General features: G+C 42.2%; 1 long non-coding RNA gene across 1 annotated transcript; it reads right to left on the reverse strand.

Annotated features, from left to right (window-relative positions):
• Positions 1 to 4,213: 4,213 nt before the first annotated feature.
• Positions 4,214 to 5,595, reverse strand: LOC140707689 (uncharacterized). Its single transcript, XR_012087872.2, has 2 exons — positions 5,063 to 5,595; positions 4,214 to 4,367 (listed from the first exon to the last, which is right to left on the reverse strand). It is a non-coding gene; the product is annotated as an uncharacterized LOC140707689 (long non-coding RNA).
• Between the last annotated feature and the right edge of the window lie 523 nt (positions 5,596 to 6,118).

Raw genomic sequence — 6,118 nt, forward strand, 5'->3', positions numbered from 1 at the left:
ACCATTCCCATCTGCACATGAGTTTTCTACAAAGTTATGACACCCGTATAGGGCCAGACTTTTATGGTCCCTCACCTCTGTTCTTCATTCCAACTCAGGTTGAAGGAAGTCTTAGCTACACGATTCAATAACAACTGGTCCCATCTTCCCACTTGTAGGTTGGATCAGTCCTTCTCTCACAACGGCTGCATTTTCCTCACACACTGGCTCCGTTCCCCTGCCTCTAGCTTTTCTTCTCCTTGCCCACACACGGGATGACTTGAAGTTCTCTCTCCTCGGTCGCCCAACTCTTCCTGTCAAACTCCCTAAAACCTCATTGAACAGAAGCGCCAGAGTAATGCCCTGGCTTCTTGCCAGCCAACCTCCTTTACATCTGTAAGAATTCGATTTGGGCTTCTATTTATCGGCAGGTTCAGCGAAAGGGTTCAAGTCCCCGAGAAGCTGGTTGCATTTGTGATTAATTCCTCTAAGCTCGGTTGCTGTTTTCCATTAAATTCTGGTTAATTGAAGGAAAAGACAAGGCTGCAGGACTAATAGGGAGTTCTTAACAATGATCCCTGTTCTATACAAGACAAAGAGTGTGCGAGAGAGAGAGAGAGATGCAAGACACATCTACTTTATTTTCTAAAAAACATAAGACCAGACTTTAGCTTAGGTGCCGGTATTTTACTTAGGTATGTATTCCACAGCATTTTACACTGCTATCTATTTTTAAAAAACAAACCCAAAGTAATTTATGGGGGGGGTTTGATGCAATACAAGAAGATAATGCAGCTAAGAAGAATAGAACAAGCAATAACACCCATTAAGAATGACAGATGGTATAGCAATTAAGAAAATACTTAGGGTTAGGGAAATGTATGGAGAAACAGCTAAGACTTTAGTAGAAATCCTGGAAGCCCACCCAATCTCTGTGGGGAGGTCACTCCAGATGGCAGGAGCTACTATGGAGAAGGGCCTCCTCTGTGCAATCAAGCGAGCTTCACTAGACTATTGGACAGGAGGCTTTGTAGTAGAACTCTGCATTATTGTCTCTGCTGGCTTTCTGCGGGCTTCCTCAGAAGATCATGGGCCCCTAAAAGAAAGGTTTTCCACTAGCCACATGATAGGAAAGCTTCACCCCAGACTCAGTGGAGGCTTGTCCATCTCCCAGCCCCAGAAGCAGGAGCAGATCCTCATGAAGGCAAAGACTTCCAGTGCTCAAGGTCTCCCCTGTGAGCAGGGTTTGAGTTTTTCCAGCTAAATACATTTAACTGGATGTTTCACAGATAGAAGCCCAGTTTCCTCTCCATAAAAAGCAATTACAATGGAGCGGCAGTCCCTCTAGTGGGGGAAGAAGTTGTCTCATGCACGGTACCACTACGAAGAAGGCTGTATTTGGCATATTAACCACTCTGACTTGAAAAATCTCAAATGATTTAAATCCCAACCTATCTAAGAGATGAAGCTGGAGTTTCAGAACAAGGCCTCCCTTGCTGAACTGCATATAGAAAAAAAATATTTGGGAAAAGTACTTGACACCAGATCTAGGGCCATTTATTTGGCATGAGATGTCTAGAAATTGTTTTGTTACAGAAATAGTAGAGATATCTGTTCTTCAGCTTCTGATCTACAATAATTCCAATATCCTTCTCACTCATATTATTACTGAGCCAATATCCCCCATCTTGTAACTGTGCATTTGGTTTCCCCACCCAGGTGTACAACTTTGCACTTAGTCATGTCCAATTTCATTCTGTTGTTTACAGCCCAGTGCTCAACCTATCAAGATCTTTTTGAATTTTGTTCCTGTCTTCTAAGTTACTTGCCATTCCACCCAATTTTGTGTAATCTGCAAATTTTGTAAATATTTCATGCACTCCCTCATTCAAGTCATTGATTAAAATGTTGAAGAGCACCAGGCTCAGAACTGAACCTTATGGTGCCCCACTTGTTACCGTCTCCCAATGTGAGAAGGGGACATTCATAAGTACTCTCAGAGTATAATTCTGTAACCAGTTGTGTATCCACCTGACACTTCTTCTGTTTAGTCCACCCCTAGTTAGCTTGCTAATCAGAATATCATGGGGCACTCTTTCAAAGACTTTGCTGAAGTCAAGATATACTACGTCTACAGCATTCCCTCCGTCTATCAGGGAGAGTAAAGGTAGTGATAAACCTTGCATTATGTGCCATCTCTAATCCAAGTTAAGGTGAGTAAAGGTGGTGATAAACCTTGCATTATGTGCCATCTCTAATCCAAGTTAAGGTGAGTAAAGGTGGTGATAAACCTTGCATTATGTGCCATCTCTAATCCAAGTTATGGTGACCCTAATAGGGTTTCCAAGGTATGTGAGATATTAAGGAGTGGTTTTACCAAGTTCCACCATCAATGGGTTTCCATGTCTCAGTGGGGATTTGAGCCTAGACCTCCTAGTCTGTCACACTGTTAAATCTTACTACTAAGACACTGGTGGTTATTTTATTCCACAGAATCTGGCCATAGCTTTTCCTAGTTCCTTTGTGACTCACTGTTTCCTCCTCTGAATTCCCACGCAACATTAATCTGATGTTGGGCTTCCTACAGCAGTGCTAATTAGTAACCTAATATTAATTACAGTAATTACACACATACCTAACTGTAGACTTATTAAAGAGGTTATTAGAAGTAAAGAAGAGAGAAACAAAGGTGTCTCAAGGCGGGTCGGTGAATCGGATAAAAGCTTTTCCGCACCATAAAGCTGCTAGTTAAGAGCCGAAATGCACTCCAAAGACATTCCGGAGCAGGGAGAACAATGCTGGCAGTTTTTTTCCAGATGTTGTTGGACTCCAGTTCCCATCGGCTCCAGCAAGATGGTCAATTGCCAGGGATTTTGCAGTCCAGCAAAATCCAGGGGAATGGCAGATTCACCAGGTCGATGTGTTAAATCCGTGCTCATTGTACAGATTGTTTTAAAAGGCAGAAGCTTGATGGTGGGTGTATCTGCGCTATGGATCAGAGTATGCCATTCCACAGTGCCATCTACTGTTGGAAGTGCAACATTACATGACATTGCGTCACTGTTCTTGGGGGGAAAAAACTTGGTTGTAACGAATGTTATAAATGTATTCACCCTGCTTGTGGTCTGTAAGATAATTAAAACACATTCTTATCTTTTCATTTTCCACCATCAGCAGAAGGCTGCAAGTATTAGATATTACTTTCTTCCCTTTTCCTCTTAGAATTCTATGCAAACAAACCTCCAAACACCTACAAATCTGTATCTTTGAAAAATGCACAGTGCTAGTTAATGTCAAATAATAAGGGGAAAATGCATACAAGAAATGTGTTACACTTGTCCATTGTGAATAATGGAATCCTTCCAATTTCTATGGAAGAAGTAGGGGGGGAAGTCTTTCGACTTGACAAGAAACAAGGACAGGAAGCAGATGCAGGAGGGCTTTGTAGACATAATTAGAGATGGGCTCAAACTGCAGGTTCAGTAGTTTGTTCTGGTTTGTTTAGGGGCGGAACCGGCATTCAACACTTCCCAGTCGCGCCTCCCCTGATGGGTGCCCACTCAGAGGGAGCTCCCAGAGGAGGCAGGGCAGGGAAGCGAGGCTTCTGCCTCTTGAGTGGGCACCCACTGAAGGAGGCAGGGCTGGTAAGCACCAAACGCCTGTTCAGCTGATAGACGAACTGGCACGAATCACCGAACCGACGGTTCGTGCCCATCTCTAGATGTAATATGAAACCAGGACTGAAACGAAGCAGTATGTACAACATATTTTCCATGACAGGAAACTCCAGCCTCAGTTTTTGATTTTCCATTGTTTAGTGCTGAAACAACAACAATCCAGATCGTACAGGTGGTATATCTAGCCTTCCGGTAGGACGAGTTTATCCAAAACATTTTAATCTTTCTTTTATATTAGTACAATATAGAAACAACCGCCATGTTCAAGAGCTGAAATACATTTTAAAAACAAAACCAAGGTCTTTCAAAACCCCTACAGCACAGAGAGAGAGAGGGAGGGAGAGGGAGGGAGAGAGGGAGAGAGCACTAATCAGATCATCATAGTGAGACAGACCATTGAGAATTTGCCAGCATCTATTACATTATTTCTCATCTCCCACACAAGAAAAACAGAATGTAAGGACTTCTGCTTGGATCAAGTAGTCTGCATTTTTTGCTGGATACCTGGTTGCAGCCAAAAAGTCCAATTATGAAAGAGAGACCCAAGTCTCAAGAGGTATAAAAGAATGTAGCTTTATTCCAGTTTAAAACTCACCCAATGCATTTCAGCCCAAACCGGTTTTTGCCTTCTTCAGAAACAATAATTTGAAGTGTATATTGAATCTCTTTTTTTCAGTCTTAGAAGAGGTGGCTTTGTTAGTCTGTACAAGCCTATTAGGCAAAAGCAAAATAAAATTTTTAAAAGACAAAAGCATTGTGGCACCTTAAAAACTATTGTATTTTAAAGTAAGTTTTCATGGCCCTTCTTAGCCTGCTTCTTCAGACGTATGAGATGGAAAGCAAAGATTGCATTATTCAGTGCAGAAGGCTGGTTCTGTATGTGTAGTTCAAAATCTGTAATATCCTTCTGGATTTTCCTTTGTTTGCTGTATTGGGTGTTGATGGGGGGGGGGGGGGTTAGAAAAAGTATTGCATAATCTTTCACTTCAGTCCATGGGGGTATATGGAATTTAAAGGATTCCCACTAAACTAAGATTGATCTTCCCAGTATATATATGGGAGAAGTCCAAAAAACCAATGGTGAGAATCTTTGGGGAGAAATGTCAGCAGTGAATTGCTCTTAGGTAAGATGTCAGAGTTAGCATGCCTGGTCACATGGCAAATCATGCAACGAGCGTGCATCAGGAAATAACAACCACCAACTTCTCCACTAGCATCAATTTCCTGTTGAGATTTACGTCGATGGACTTAACATCAGTGGGTGGAGGTAAAAGGATTCCAGCTGGTTAAAAATGTTTAAGATGCTTGTCTTTTCTTTTTTTTACTATGTAATGATGAAACAAATCAGAACTGACATTGCTGATGATGATGATGATGTTTTCACTGTTATTTGGATGATTTCTTACCTTTGTGGTGGTGCTTTTTCTCAGCAGGACTTGAAACACTTCTAAGACAAGGTTTCCACTGACAGTCTGAGCAAATAGAAAACAGATATTTCTGCACTGAGTTGCGGATGATTTTCGTCTCGTCCCCAAATCCATTATATCATGGTTGAAATCTCACAAACGTCCTGTTGTTGATACCCATTAGACAACACATCATTTGATTTAGAGAATTATGCTGTCAGTCTTATCCTAGTCCCTCTGAGGAAATCATTCACAGGTCTGCTGTTTCAATGTAAGCCATCAGCCATCTGGGATTGGAGACAGGATAACATCCCATTCTGTGTATGTGGATCTTCTGGGCAGGTCAAAGATGTTTTCATTATTGATTAAGTTGCCTTTTATACAAGCATCCCAGAAGACAATTTCTTGCTGGTTTTCTTAGATTTTTGTGTGATTGACCCTCCCCTCTCGGCTCGGCCGTGTTCATAAACTTTCCAAACCGGTTCTGTTGGACAGAATGCATTCTGTTGGAAAGCTTTCTCTTGCAGTTCTCTATCTCCATCTGGTGGAAAGAAACACTCATTGTGTTTGACGAAGGAAGTGTAGAAAAATACACAAACACAACCAAGGGCTGCAAAGGATTATGCCTGGTTGCACCATAAAGAGTCACTTTAATTGATCTTCTTTAAATCAACTCTTTGGCTCAATAAGAAGCTGATGACACATATGAAGATCCAGGTCTACAGAGCCTGTGTCCTGAGCACACTCCTGTACTGCAGCGAGTCCTGGACCCTTTGTGCACGGCAGGAGAGGAAGCTGAACACCTTCCATATGTGTTGCCTCCGACGGATTTTCAGTATCACCTGGCAGGACAAAGTTCCAAATAGAATAGTCCTAGAACGAGCTGGAATTTTCAGCATGTATACATTACTGAAACAGCGACGTCTACGTTGGCTTGGGCATGTCGTGAGAATGGCTGATGGTTGGATTCCAAAGGATCTCCTGTATGGAGAATTAGTGCAGGGAAACCGCCCCAGAGGGAGACCACAGCTGCGATACAAGGACATCTGCAAGTGG

The sequence above is a fragment of the Pogona vitticeps genome, chromosome 5 (assembly GCF_051106095.1).
Source record: "Pogona vitticeps strain Pit_001003342236 chromosome 5, PviZW2.1, whole genome shotgun sequence".
NCBI classification, from domain to species: domain Eukaryota; kingdom Metazoa; phylum Chordata; class Lepidosauria; order Squamata; family Agamidae; genus Pogona; species Pogona vitticeps.